Source organism: Tenrec ecaudatus, chromosome 10 (assembly GCF_050624435.1).
Source record: "Tenrec ecaudatus isolate mTenEca1 chromosome 10, mTenEca1.hap1, whole genome shotgun sequence".
In the NCBI taxonomy this organism is placed as follows: domain Eukaryota; kingdom Metazoa; phylum Chordata; class Mammalia; order Afrosoricida; family Tenrecidae; genus Tenrec; species Tenrec ecaudatus.
Window position 1 is genome coordinate 58,686,075 of NC_134539.1, and position 15,602 is coordinate 58,701,676.

At 38.1% G+C, this 15,602-nt stretch overlaps 1 long non-coding RNA gene across 1 annotated transcript in view; it reads right to left on the reverse strand.

The window, feature by feature from the left end:
* Nucleotides 1–2,595: 2,595 nt before the first annotated feature.
* Nucleotides 2,596–15,602, reverse strand: part of LOC142457953 (uncharacterized) — a 30,686-nt gene continuing 17,679 nt past the window's right edge. The window contains exons 2-4 of the long non-coding RNA XR_012786396.1: nucleotides 9,255–9,322; nucleotides 3,736–3,847; nucleotides 2,596–2,806 (exon numbers count right to left, since the gene is read on the reverse strand). This is a non-coding gene — a long non-coding RNA (uncharacterized LOC142457953). The remainder of the gene's footprint in view (nucleotides 2,807–3,735; nucleotides 3,848–9,254; nucleotides 9,323–15,602) is intronic.

Here is a 15,602-nt window from a genome sequence, read left to right on the forward strand (position 1 = left end):
CTCAATCTGCCCGGGGTTTGAATTCTGCTTGTGCCACTTCTAGCCCCATGCTGGAAGATGAGGATAATAAAATTTAAACTTCATGGGATTGGTATGAGTATACAATGAGAAAACCTCAGTAAAGGTTTCAGCAATGCTTGGCACACAATAAGTGTCCAATTAGTATTAACTGTTCTATTATTTCATCCTAAAGCTCATTAGACCTTTATCAGAATTGAATGGCAGCCACACATTTAATCGCTGCACCAACTACTCTGAAGAGGAGGATAAGGAATTACAGCTTAATGGACAGAGGGTATCTCTTTGGGATGATTAAAGAGTTTTGGAAATAAATAGTGGTTATGGTTGCACAATCTTTAGAATATAATTAATGCTTCTAAAATATATATCAAAAAGATAACCAAAATGGCCTATGTTACACAAACCATAAAAAATTAGAAAAATAAATCAATGTTTTAAAGAGACTAAATTTATGCTTTGTGAATTTTACCACTCTAGAAAAGTGACTCTATAATTGAGAATGGCCATGATAGAAATAAAAGACTCTGCTAAATGAACTTGTGGGTTAATTTACCTAGAGATTGCTTTATCCCTATGGAAGGTAAAAATGAGAAGTGTCCACAGAGCTTTCTAACCTCAATCAATTAACCACATCAATTAGCTAAAAGGAGAAACTGTCAGCAGCTCCTGATCTATCCCATAATAACTTTGAAGACAACATGAACTTTTAGAATACCTAGAAGTTGTATTTTCTCTCTCAAATTTCTTCTTCTTCTGAGAATTTTCCTTGAAGATTCATCTGCTAAACACAGAGAGTGAATGAGCATCCCTTAGAATAAACTCCATCAAATTCTCCAAGCACTCAAAATATTCACAGATCATACTGAGCCATACCTGATTCAAGGAAATACATGATTAGATCGAGCATGTTTCTTGATGCTCTTGGTAAATGCCCAAATATATATATATATTTAGAAAGTAACAATAGCAAAGGGATGTCCAGTTGCCTACAGATGGGCCTTGGGTCCCCACCCGGTACTCGCCCTCATTCGTGATAACATGATTTTTTTGTTCTTTGGTGCTTGATACCTGATCCCTTCAACACCTTGTGATCACACAGGCTGGTGTGCTTCTTCCAAATAATTTGGGTTTTGTTTCTTCTCGGCTAGATGACTGCTTCTTTACTTTCAAGCCTTTAAGACCCTAGGTGCTATGTCTTTTGATAGCCCAGAACCATCAGCTTTCTTCACCACCTTTGCTTATGCACCCATTTGTCTTCAGTGATCATGTCGGGAAGGTGGTTATCATGGAATGTCCGTTTAATCGAGGACATTGTATTGAGGGAGTGCTTGAGTGGAGGCCCAATATCTGTCTGCTACCTTAACACTAAACTTATTAATATATGTACATATATCTATTTGCAGAAGGGTAGTGGGGAGAAGATGAGTCACTCAGGGTGCAGTGTAACATCGATAAAACACACATCTTTCCTCTAGTTCTTAAATCCTTCCTCCCCACTCCCTACCCGCCCCCCCTATCATGATCCCAATTCTACCTTACAAACCTGCCTAGATCAGAGGATGTGCACTGGTGAAGATAGGAACTGGAAACACAGGGAATCCAGGGCAGATGATCCCTTCAGGACCAGTGGTGAGAGTGGTGATACCGGGAGGGTGGAGGGAAGATGGGGTAGAAAAGGGGAACCGATTACAAGGATGTACATTTAACCTCATCCCTGGGGGATGGACAACAGTAAAATGGGTGAAGGGAGACGTCGGGCAGTGTAAGATATGATAAAATAATAATTTGTAAATTATCAAGGGTTCATGAAGGAGGGGGTGGGGGGGAAGGGAAACAATGAGGAACTGATTTCAAGGGCTCTAGTGGCTCAAATGTTTTGAGAATGATGATGGCAACAAATGTAAAAATGTACTTGGCACACAATGGATGTATGGATTGTGATCATAGTTGTACAAGCCACCAATACAATGATTTGGGGGAAAAGGCTACAATAGCATACACTTTAAAGGTGGTTCATCATTTTAAAAGCACTATGCTGCTAGGGTTAGAAACACAAAGATGAGTAGAACCCAGTGCCCAGTCAGAAAGATTTAAAAATCTAAAGACACAACGTGTATAAGGCCACACCAAGTACCAGGAGGCAAAAGGAGAGGAGATACTGGTTCAGTGTGGTGCAGCTTTTAGGGGAATGAAGGCCAGAGCACTGCAGGCATTGTGAGAGGAAGGCGGGTCCTCTCAGGCAGTCTGAGAGGGTAAGTGGAGCTTGAGCACAAGGGAGAGCTGGGACAGGGCACTGAGAGATCAAGCCAGCCAGGCCCAGAGAAGATCGTAGCGCAGCTTAGCCCCGTCTAAAGTGAAGTCTTTCGTACAGAGGCAATCGGGAATAGGTAAGATCTGAGCAGTGCTGACAAGCTGCCAGAATTGAGTTGTAGGAACAGTGATCATTTGGAGAAACAGCAAGTCCGGGTGAGGAAAAGCAGTATATTTTTCAAAGCAAGATTTTATAAAAAGTCATAAATACATCTTTGTTTGGGCAAGTAGTTTGGTTGAAAGCAAAGTCATTTACCATTTTGGGGTGAGTCATCTGAATGGGCATTTGATGAGAATGGTGAGGCCTGCCAAGTGATTTGCACCCCCAATTCTCCACTTCCATGAATAACATTTCATCTCTTCTTGCCTTTGTCTTTTGTGTTGCTTCATGCATCATTTCCAATCTATTATTATTTGTCTCTTATCAGAAAAGGCAGAACCTTCAGCCTTAGTTGCATTATGATCATCAGGATATCTGTCAAAACAATACAAACAACACTTTTTTGATAAATCAATTGCAGTATAAGCTAGTGGTAAAATGTAATCACGTGAAATTTGGTATAGCATGTTCCACCCTTGAAACAGTATTAACCTGTGATACTGCACTATGCTCTGTAGTGGCAGGGCTAAGGTGGGCTAAGGTATTCCCACCCATACATGAGAAAGCTGTGTGCCTGAGGGAACATGCGCAGAGTTCTTAAAGTCATAATATGTTAGTAGAGAGTGGAGTTCAGGATCCAGGTTTCTTTGTAAGGAGCACATTTCTTACATGACTTTAACATGGTGTGAAAAGACTAGGGACCTGCTGCTCCCTGCTACTCCTTTTAGCAAAATGGACAACAACCTGTCTGTCCCACAGATCAGCTATTTTCAGTTTAGCTCACGTTTGCTTTATGAGTCAAAGAAAAACATGAACTTTCTCTATTGACATATAAAACAAGCCAGTCTTCCCATTAGAAAAACATTTTCTAGAGTTCATCTGCCAAGAGCAATTTCTGGTTTAGTTCAGTAAATGCTAAAACCACTCCTGACAATTAAGTCCAGGATAAAATGAACTGCTATAGTATCATATTGGTATGATCAGTCATATGATCAGCTAAGTCACACCTTCCAGAAACACAAAAGTAAAAACATAAATTTAAAAACAAATTAATATTTTCATAACATGCTCTTACTACCTGAATAGTCATCATAATCTTCCATCTTTACCAGTCTTTCCTTATAGGATTTTGAAATAACAGCAAGATTGAACTTAGGTCCACTTCTCATGATTAAGACAGATTTTATTCGTCACAGTATTTTTCTCAGAATTGTTCTCAACATAGGCTCCAAGCAAGCACGACCTATCAGTCAAAAGTGGCTCTTGAGATGAAACCTGTTTGCCATTCAAGAGTGAGTGCATACCTTTCTGAGCTAGCTTTTACGGTAATGGCGAAGTCCTCAGAGTTGCTATAATTAATGAAGTGATGCTCTGGCTCTATGAAGATTGAGAAGTGTGGACTCACCCTGTGTAAATCTAAGCAAAAAACAAAACAAAGAAAACTCTGTGTAGTTTTATGTAAGTCAGAACCAACAGGGCAACACACAACAATAGCAAAATAGTTAGATTGAATATATGTTCTCTATATAAATGCAGAATATATATATGGAGAGAGAGAGAGAGAGAGAGAGAGAGAGAGAGAGAGAGAAACAGTTTGGCCCAATGGGATAGATCATCCACATCAACAGCATCAGCATCCCCTGTTGTGATTATCATCAATAGGCCCGGAAAGTCCCGTGATGCTTCAGCCAGGGACCAGTCTTGTGTTTTTGGCTTTGTTTTGTTTTGAACAGTGTTATTGGCATATAATCCACCTATTATATAATTCAATCACACTAAGAAGAATTGTACACTCATCACCACAACCGGTTTTCTATTTCAATCTTGCTGTTATGTTATGGTGTGCTTGTGTTGTGGCTCCAGCAGGGCTGTCCAGGATAGAAACATTTGTGTAGGTGGGGAATATTAACTCTATACGGTTAAAGTCCTGATTCTGTTTATTTGTTTAAACCTTTACCTTAGTGCCTTTTACACAATAAGTATTTGTTAACTGTTTCATAGTTGAAAATTACCTGCTTCTTTTCACTTTCATGTTTAGCTATTCTATTTTAGTCCAAAATATGAATATAAATCTCAATTTTTCATCCAGAAAAGATACCTTAGAATTACTAGCTGCAAAAAAACAACTCACCTCATGAAAATGAGAGTTAGAATCAAGGGAAGTTTTAGATGTTTTATCTTTGAAACTAAAATCCCTAAAGTTCTTTTTGTAAGTGTTCAAAGAGCAATGACTGACTATTCCTTATACCCATGCAGCAAGTGACCCTAGACTCATAAAACCACACATAGGAAATCTCAGTAACTTAGGGAGAAATCAGCATGACTTTGAACTTTAAAATGGGCTGTTGCTATGGTTATGAAGTCTTCTTTGTCTTTAGCTTTTACTGTCCATGTTCCATGTCTGTGGAAGCAATGGATTTCAATTTTTAGGTAAGATCAAATGATATATCTTCAATCACCCAAATAATCACGACTCATATTCCAGTGAGCACTTCCTATGAGACAGACACTGTAGTGCCTGTACTAAATGCCTTACATATGTCAGTTCACTCAGTTCCCACACAAAATGTGATGGGATAGTGTGATAGTTTATTGTGCCAGCCTGGCAAACACAAGTGGGATTAATTGAAGGGCAGAGAGAGAAATGGCTCGGCGAGCCTCGCCTTTCTTGTTTCTTGCTCTTTAATCATCGGACCAGCGTGTGGCTGCCTTGCTTGTTCTGTGCCTCAATGTAAAGGGTACACTACCTGTGAGAAGCCTAGCCTGTGGACTGTGTCACTGTAAGTTGAGGTCCCTTTAAGCCCACACAATTGGAATGTACATCTCTAGAGCTGGGGACCAATGGTTGGTGACAGTTGGTGACCTGCCTTGCTGTTTGCTGCCTGGGTATATATAGTCCAGCTCCCTCTACAGAGAAGGAACTGGTGGCCCTCAAGGCTTAAAGAACTGCTAGTGTCTCACAACTCTCTTAGGGGAGTGAGTTGCACTGAGTCATTTGTACTGCTTTATAATTTAACTGTTCATTTCTTGTATTATATATCTATCTGTATATAATTTAATAGTTCATTTCTTTTGTTATATATCTATCTTTTAAATATATATATAATTACTAGCAATCTGGTTTTGTCTCTCTAGAGAACCCTGTCTAACACAAATAAGTACTACTCTCATTTTACAACAGGAAATTGAGATCAGAGAGGTGAAGGAACTTGTCCAGGAGCATGCAGCTAGTGCAGGTGGTGGAACTGAAAAGCAGTTTCAGTCATCTGCCTCCAACCAAAATGTGTGACCACAATGCCATGGGAGGCCCTGACAGAAGCTTCAGGTTTATGTCCAACTTAATTAAGTTATCAACCGTGAAAGATGTCTTAAAATTTTAATCAAAAACATCTTCAGAAGGATTGACATAAATTGGCTCTTCTTTATTTTCAAGGTACTCTTCCTTTCCATAGTATATCACAGTGTATCTTTAACAAGGAAAATGTTTTTGATTCAAACTTAATAATGATTCAGTTGATCAATCAGTTTTCAGGTGTAATTACATGAATAGATTTGGTGTACCCACATGGAGCACAGGAGAAAAGAGGAAACCAAGGACTCAAGGAAGCAATTAGTCCAAAGGACTATAGCCCATACAAACCACAGCTTTCTTTAACTTGAGACCAGAAGAACTAGATGATGCTCAGCTATACCTTCTGACTGCTCTCAGCAGGAACATAATAGTAGGTGTGAGTAATGAATGTGGAACAGCATTTCAAACATTCAAAAAGGACCAGCCTTACTGGTCTGAAAGAGATTAGAGGAACCCTTGAGATCATCACTCCAAGACCACCCCCTAACTTGAAACGGAAGACGCCTCCAGAGGACATCTTTCAGCCAATTCCCAGAAGGGCCTGTACTGTAAACAAGAACACCAGGAAAGAATGTGTCCCTTATAAACCAAAGATGAGAAGCTAGAAAGGGAGAGATGGGAAGAGGAAACCCGAGAAGGGGCGGGGGAGAGTGCTGACACATTGTAGAGATTGCGACCCATGTTATGGAACAATTTGTGTATGAATTATTACAGTGGAACATTACTTTGCTATGTGAACTTTCACCTAATATATGATAAAAGATTTTAAAGAGTATATAATATGTCAGGGAAGCAAGACTATATTTCTAGAATTGGGTTCCATTTTGCTCTCAGCATTTGGGGGATGATCAATTTCACCCAGTGCCCACCATGTGGATTTTCCCTAGGAAGGCAGTTCCTAAATTTAGTGGAGCTCATTAACTTGGCGCTTACAGATGAGTATTAGGTCCAAGCTTGATTCAGAGCAGCCCAAGAAGGTACCACACCCTTAGGCCAGATGGATGCTCACTGGCCCAAACTTTTTCACATCACCATATTTATGTCACATTTGTAAATAGCTCTATTTGAACTGTTCAACAATCCCAGGTACCTCTACTGATTTTTAGAGAAATAATTTTACTGACAAATGATATTTGATTCTTAGGATTAGATGGACTCTTGAAGTCAGGATACATGATAATTCCATTATAATTTTTTCTTCCTCCTATGTCAAGTTCTGACCCTTCTGCATGCTTTGAGTTAAACAAAAAAGATACATTTTAATTTTAATAATCTATAAATACAGAAACCAGAAAAGAAACATATTGTATAATTAATAACTGTCACTTCTCAGCCTTGCTAGCAAAGGTTAATTTCTAAGCCACAAAGACATATTTTGAACAGGCATAAGTAGTATGGTAAATATTTAAAATACATTCAGTAACTCTTGGCAGGCCTCTTCCCCAAACTCCTTTCTTCCTGATGGCACTTCTAGAATAACTCTTCTCAAACACTAGTTTCATAATGTCACTACCATAACCACAAGGGTTCCTTGATCCCTCATTGTCTTGGAAAGCACATTTGAACACATTGGGACATGACATCAATGAATGCCTCGCACCTGTTCAGGATCTTCCTCTCAGTGAGATGCTCTGTGGGAGTCAAACATTTACCTCTACAAGGCTGGAGCCTATCTATCATAACAAAATTTTCCAAACACAAACTGCCTAAAAAGAATACATTAGAACTGCAGGTGTCTTTCCCTAGGATGTTTCCTGGCCATCTACTCTGGCCAAGTCACTGCTATGATCATCTCCATTCTTACTTCTGCCTGGCTCCAGGCCTCTGCTCCTTCTGCACATCATGTGAAGTTTCTACCAAATCCCTTCCATGGTATCCTTTAGACCCAGCTCAGGAGTTATCTCATCGTTTATTAATTTCCTCCTGAGAGGGGGCACATGGTTTCCAGCTTTGCTTCTTCTTTGAAATGGTTTGTTATTGGTTTCCTCTAGTCCGTGTGCCTGTTTGGCCTTCCAAACTCAAATGCCCATGGAGGGACACACCTAGTAATTTCTTAATTGAGAGATACTAAGCTGGGTGTCACAGTGGGCTAGAGATTAGGCTGATAACTGAGAGCTAGGCAGTTCAAACCCATCAGAGGCTCCACATGAGAAAGATGAGACTGTCTACCTTGTGAAGGCTTTCAGTTCAGAAATCCTATATACGGTCACTATGAATTGGAATCAACTTGATGGATGTGCATTTGTTTTCCAGGTGAGTGCTGAGGCTCTGGAGTCAGACAGCTCTGGAGTTGAATCCTGATTCAGTTCATTGTTATCATAATTTCAGTAGTTGCTTAATTTCTCTAGACCTCAGATTTCTCATCTATAACAGAAAATGATATTTTTATTGATCTTCTTCATAAGGCTGTTGTGAGGATATAACATATGCCACAAACTTCTCATACCCCAAACCAAAATCAAACGCACTGCCATCAAGTCAATTCCAACTCCTAACTACCAGAGGTCGGGTTTGTGAGGCTGTAAGTCTTTCCCGGAGCAGATAGCCCCCGTGTTTGTCCCTTGAAGCAGCTAGTGGGTTGGACATTTACCTGACAGTGTCCCAGGACTCTTAAGAACTTCTCATAGGTGCCACATTTTAATGTTCCACAACCTTAAACATTAAGGTTTACCCTTACCTCACAGATATCAAAAGTTTACAAACTGATTCACTGACTTACTTTAGAGATGGAATCAACAAAGTTGTTTAATGGGGCAAATAAAATATATTTCAACTAACATTTATTATATGCACAAAAATTCCCAACTGAGCAAATAAAAGTATAAAGCTACCTACCATGTTGTAGCTATCGTACAGGCTAAATAAATACAAAGTTAATATTGGTAGTGCCACATATGATTGATTAGTCTCATAAAACTTAAAACTCTTTGTTTTTTTGTTTTGTTTTTAATAGTTTAAGAGGTTTATTGGGTCCAAACCCAGACTCAGCGCTGAGGGACCACACCAGACTCTGTCGAGTACTGGGTATGGACCCCAGGCTGAGGCTGGGGACAAGCTTTTATAGGCATCCAGTTCATTGGGTCATACAGAAAGAATGAAGTACTTTGCTTTATCTTTTAGCTTGCACCAGCTTGTTCTTTTTCTAAAAAGCTGCAGAACATTTTTGCAGTTGAGTTGACCTTTACACAAAGTTGGGATCATGCTATGTTCTTCTGTTCTTATAGCAAATCTAGAAAAATTTCAACTTCCTTATCACATTCTTTACCACATTCATCATGTCCTCATCATTTTCCTCATCACATCCTCATCACATTCCTTATCACAGAATCTTAAAGGTATTCTTCCCAGGCAGGCTCTGTCAATAGGGCATCTAAGGTCTCTTTTTAAAAAATCATCTTATTAGGTTAAAACTCTATTTGTATAATGAAAATGTCAAGTTGAAATTTTGACTTGAATGAATGGCATACTCACTATAAAGATTACGGTCACTTCTTTTCCAGATGGTTTTAGGTCTTTATCCAGTGAATTAAACTCTTTGACTGAAAGAAAATTTTCATTATTAGAAACTCTGCTCAATGCTATATGAACTAAACAATATTATTAATAATCCTGTAAAATGAGAGCCATGGCATGAAAAGTAAAATAAGTAAAGCCCAAAATATAAGATCTAAACTTAAAGGGAAGGGTTAAAATGTTGAACATGGGCATTATATTAAAGTAAAAACAGAAAGTCTTTACAAAAAGTTTTCTGAAAGAGTTCTGTTAAGTAATATGCATTTTCAACTGTTATTTAATTTATTATAAAATATTTTGACTCAACCTTTTATACTCTTTTAAACCATTAATAAATAAGAAAGACTTTGGAGAGCTGATATCTGAGGCTCAAGTGGGAAGAGAATGCTTTGAAAATGATGATGGTGGCATATATGCAAATGTGCTCGACACACTGGATGAATGTATGGATTGTGATAAGAGATGTAGAAGCCCCCAATAAAAGTAAGAGGAAAAAAAGACTTCATTGGTACCTGAGTTTAATATACAACAGAGAAAGAAAAGCTTGAAATAGTAGCTTGTTAGTTAACAGGGCCCAATCAATGAGCATTTTAAAGCCTGGAATGAAGGGACAGGCAAGAATCTGAGTATCTCTAAGTATGATTGCCTACTTGAAGTACCTAAAACAATGAAAATCTCATAGGGAGACCTATCTCCTGAGACAGACACCTAGTCATACGGTCAGGTGTCCAAAGGGATAATTCTAACATGGTATTTAAAGCCAGAGTAATGTGTATTGGCAGGGATCCTCTCATGTTGGTTAGACAGTAGTGGAGATTTCCATTTTATCTCCCCTAATTAGCATAATTATCATCATTACCCTTAATGGCCATCAGAAAGTCTGCTCCAAGCTTAAGCCTGCTCAGTCTTCTCTCCTCCCTAGAGATGCTTTTGTAAGAGGGACTTCCCCAAAGAAGACTGAAACTTTACATAGCAGATATTGCTGTCGAGTTTGCAACTTAGTTCACAACTTTCAGTGTAATAAAAAAGTGAAATATTATTTGTACAAAGAAAAAGTCTTGAGAATGAAAATGAGATTTTTTTTAAGTTTAGCCTCTGTCTTAACCTAAGGTTGGTTCTATAATACTTGTTTTCTTTTTAACCATTTTAAAAGAAATCTTAACATCCTTCTAAGAAAAGTTTCTTGCATCCAAAATTTGAAAACATCTTCATATTTTATTTTGGTAACTACAATTTGCTCTTTAGTTCATCAGCTTCTTATTTGGACTCTAAAGGACTTTGACCTGGCTCCAGACAGTTCAATTATAACTCACTAAATTAAACTGGAATAGACCTGAATTTTAAAAAATCTGGTGATCCAAAATGTTAGATGTGGGAAACCCTGGCCTGGGAGGCTCAGTGAGTGGGTGCTTTCAGGATCAGGATGAGGGAGACTGGATTATTGGCAGAAATGTAGCGAGGTGCACACACACAAAGCCAGGCCTCCTGAGGCAGGCACCATGGTTTTTCACAAGAGATTCAGTTGCTATGCAGTGTGCTCACTGACCTTGTTTTTAAGGGGGAGATTAAGACTCTGGCAGGGCTTTGACCCTTACTTTTTCCTGTTCCAGTTAGTGTTTCATTTATGCAGATTTTCAAAAGTTAGGTCCGCTCTAGAGTTGCTTTGCAAACAATGACTGAACTGGGCTTGACTGGTTTGGAAGCCTGCTTTTGAGTACAGTGAAGTGTATTGGGTCACTCGGAGTCAAAACTGACTACATGGCAGTGACCTGCGTTTTATAGAGAATTATCTTCATTTTGTGCTAAAAGATAAGTCAGTTGTCCCAAAATAATGAATTAAATCATCCGAGATTTTCGCTTTATTATACCTGACTGATCAGACTTGTAAACAGATATGTCAGTCTGAATGAAGAAAAATCCACTGTCATCTCGTAGTGGAATTGTTGTTGCTTTTTAAAAATGTGCAGGTACAACTTCTAAATATACATGTGAAACTTCATTTGGCTTGCCAGATACATCTTTTGGTTGTATCTGTTAAAAAAGAAAGTTAGTGGGGAAATAGTATGCAATAAGCTTAAACTAACAAAAGCATTTCATTTTGGGGTAGCGATGATATGAATAGCGGCTTTTAAATGACATACTATTTTTAAAGTACAACAGTTCTCTAGGATCACCTCTGTGTTTGGTTTCTTAAAAAATTCAACAATGACTTTAAAATTTTTATTCAGATTTTAGCAAATTGTTTGCACAATGGTAATCACTAGGAAAAAAATCAATTTTAGTAGACTAGGCAAACAAAAATCATTAAGAAACAATCAAAAGCTCATCTATTAACAACGGTAGGATGGAGAGATGGAAGGATTCATTTATCAGGTCAAGGGTACACTAAATCACTTATCACACTGAAGTATAAATGAACAAAGTATTCATTATTTTTATACTTCTATCTAGACTTACACTGAAAGCTAAAACCTTCATTTATTGAAAATGTTTTTGATGTCTAACTTGTCATTTTATACTTCTTATGTGGCCCTTTAAAATATATTGCATAGTGGGGCAGGAGGAGGTAAAAGGAAATAGAGGAGGGAAGTAGGAAGCAAAAGCTATTTATAGAGGTATAACTATAAGCATGTATTTATGTAAATTTATTAATTTATATTGAAAGGGATAGAAGCCAATGTACATATATTTATATGTTAAGTATTAAGATAGCAGATGGACTTTGGGCCTCTATTCAAGGCCTCCCTAAACACAAGAATAGTTTGTTCTAATAACCTGGCACTCTTTGATACTCACCTTCCCAACATGACAAATGGGTGCATAAGCAAATGTGGTGAAGAAATCTGATGGTGCCCGGCTATAAAAGATATAGCATCTGGGGTTTTAAAGGTTTGAAGTTAAACAAGCAGCCATCTAGCAGGGAAGCAAATAAGCTCACACGGAAGAAGCACATCAGTCTGTGTGATCACGGGGTGTTAACAGGATCAGGTATCAAAAGACCCAAAACAAACAATTATACTGATGTGAATGAGGGAGGTTGGAGTGGAGACCCAAAGCCCATCTGTAGACAATTGGGCAACCCCCACAGAAGGGTTACAAGAAAGGGACAATTCAACCAGAGTGCAGTATAGCACAGACAAAACACACATCATTCCTCTAGTTTCTGAATGCTTCCCGCTACCACCACCACTATGACCCAGTTCTACCTTACAAATCCAGCTAGACTGGAGTACACACAATGGTACAGATAAGAGCTCTTGGCACATGGAATTCAGGACAGATAAAACACTTAGGAAAAGTAGTGGGAGTAGCAATAGCATGAGGGTAGGGGGATGGTGGAGGTAGGATGGGAGGGAGGGAAAGGGGGAACGCATCACAAGGTTGGATATATAGCCCATCCCCCAGGGGGACGAATAACAGAATTGTGGGTGAAGAGAGAAAACAAGCAGTGTAAGATAGGAATTAACAACAATAATATATAATTGATTAAGGATTCATGAGGGTGGGAGGGTGAAGGGAGGGGAAAAAAGAAGAGCTGATACCAAGGGTTCAAGTAAAAAGAAAATGTTTTGGAAATGTTGATGGCAACACATGTACAAGTGTGCTTAATGCATTTGAATGGTAAATTGTCATAAGATTTGTAGGATTTCCCCCCAGTAAAATGATAATTAAAAAATTAATATATATATTGCATAAGCTCTGTATATTTTATAGTAATAGAGTTTTGAGCATTTAGGTAATTTTCCTTAAACATTATTCATCCATTTGTTTGAAAAAATATTTAATTCAAACAGAAAGTACAGAAAGCCAACCAAATCACAGATATGTATTTTAGTAAAAAGCATTTTTTCCAGAACATTACAGAACCAGAATGTTGTAATGTATAGACAGGAAAGCAAACATTTGAAATGTTTTCCATTCACTTCTCTAAATTCTTAAAAAACTAGAGATAAATTTATATTTATGCACTAACACAAATATACATGCTTTTACTATAAACACCACCTAAAGTTTAAGTGTCTAGATGATCTCTCACGTATTGATCAAGTAATTCTGAAATAGTTACATGTGTCAGTTGTTTTGTTTTTGACTCATGCTACCACACCTTTCCACCTTAATGAACATTATCAGTTTTATTCAGACTGACACTTCATTCCTGAAAGGGGCTGTGGTGGCTTAGTGGGTACAAGTTGGGCTGCAAACCAAGAGGGCAGCAGTTAAAAACCTCTAGCCGCTCTATGGGAGAAAGACCAGGTTTTTTACTTCTGTAAAGAGTTATAGTCTTAAAAACTCACAGGAATTTTTTTCCCTTATTGCTATGAGTTAGAATCAACTCCATGATATTGAATTTTGATATAATTTCTCCATTGAACATTTCCCCACTAACTTATGTATGTAAATGTCTGACACTTATATCAACTAATGATCTCACTTAGTAACATGCTGTCTTAAATTTTTATCCACATATGGAAAATAGGTCAATGTACCACCTACGTGTTTATTTCACAAATAATATTTGGTATGTAAAAGAAAATATAAGTTGGATACATACAGTTAAGTTTGCAGGGGTTTTGGAATCTATTTTCAGGAGATAAATGAACTTGGCTGAAAGAATATGTATAATCGTTGTCAGGATAACTTTTAATAGCTATGGTCACAGCAAATGGTTCTGGGTATCCATAAACCTGAATCACTATATTTTCAGAGGTTCCAACATAGAATGCTTTAGGGACAGAGAAAACATACCTGTGGCAACAGTGGAATAGTAGGATCCATCAGTTTACAGAACCTACCTTTTAAATGTTTTTCATTTAGAAGAAATCAATTCAAACACCCCATGTTTCATAGACTTAAAATATATTTTATGTTTATTAAATCTTTATTGTTTATACTATAAAGTCAAGATAGCTTCCAGGAAGCCTCATAAAGATGAGCTCTCAAACGGGAAGAAATACAGAGACCATGCTTCTGTCTTTTGAAGAATCCATTTTCAATCAAAATGCCAATCAGGAAGTTTCTGTCCTTGGAAGAGATAAGTAGGTAGTTTGACAGACAGAGAATTTCCCCAACCTGAGCAAAACAGGTTATGAGAATACAAGAAGTCACTTGGAGTTCTTAAAAAGTAAAACTGAATTTCATGTGGCATTAATTGCATTTTGCTTTCTTGTAAAAATACAACCAAGATTAAATAACAGCAACCAAGATGTCTTACAAATGATCCTTCACTTACGTTTGCTTCTGCCCCAGCTTCTTCCCAAGTAGAAACAAATACAGCCCAGGCTGAAGAGGCCTGCAGCTGTAGTAGTGTTAAACCATTAATGCAGGCTTTCTTGAAGCCACCCTCCTTGTTGTACACTCAGCTGCAAGTATTGGGTTAAATTAGTCCTCGTTTAATTATTAATGGCAGACAGTTGGGCCTCTGAGAAGGAAACCTAAGATTTTAAATGACAGCCTTTCAATGTCTACAAATAATTCTGGAATTCAAAGCAGAGAAACCTGATTTTGATGAGAAAAGGGGAAAATCATTCAAGTGGGAGATACATTTCTAAAAAAAACCCCAAACATTTCAAAACTGGACACAGGAACAAAATATTTAGAAGCTGCTCTGGTGTGGCACATTTTGAGTGCAGTACATGAAGTTGATGCCTTGACCAGATCCCCTTTCAGATGCTGTGTTGGCTGCTGCTGAAGAGTCATCAAATAGCTTTCTTCAGGGAATGTATCGCAGCCATGGGAAACACCTTACCCAGATTTGCCTGGAAAGTTATAGCCTTTCCCTAGTACTGGTCCAGACTCAATGAGTGACTGACTTGGGGTACAACAGGCAAGCTCCCTTGCCTCAAGGTTAATTTTTGTGAAAAATATAAGTTCTGTGTCTAGATTCCTTTGTTGATTTATTTAGCATGCAGATATCCAGTTGTCCTGGTAGTGTAGTGCTTACAAGTTGGGTTGCAATCTGCATAGTCAGTAGTTCAAAACCACAAGCATCTCTGTGGTAGAAAGACTGGACTTCTACCCCAGTAAACAGTTACAGTCTCTGAAACCCACAATGAGTCAGCAGTGACTTGATGGCGGTGAATTTGGGTTGGTTTTATCCAGTTGTCCTACCACCATTTGTTGAATAAGTCTATTCTTTCTCCATAGGATTGTCTTTGTAAAAGATCAATTGCATATTTATGTGATTCTATTTCTGGACTCTAGTCTGTTTGATCTATTTGTCTCTTCACTCCTATCACATTGTTTTGATTACTGTAGTTTTATTAAGTCCTGAAGTCAGGTAGTATCAGACAATCGACCCTGTGTTAT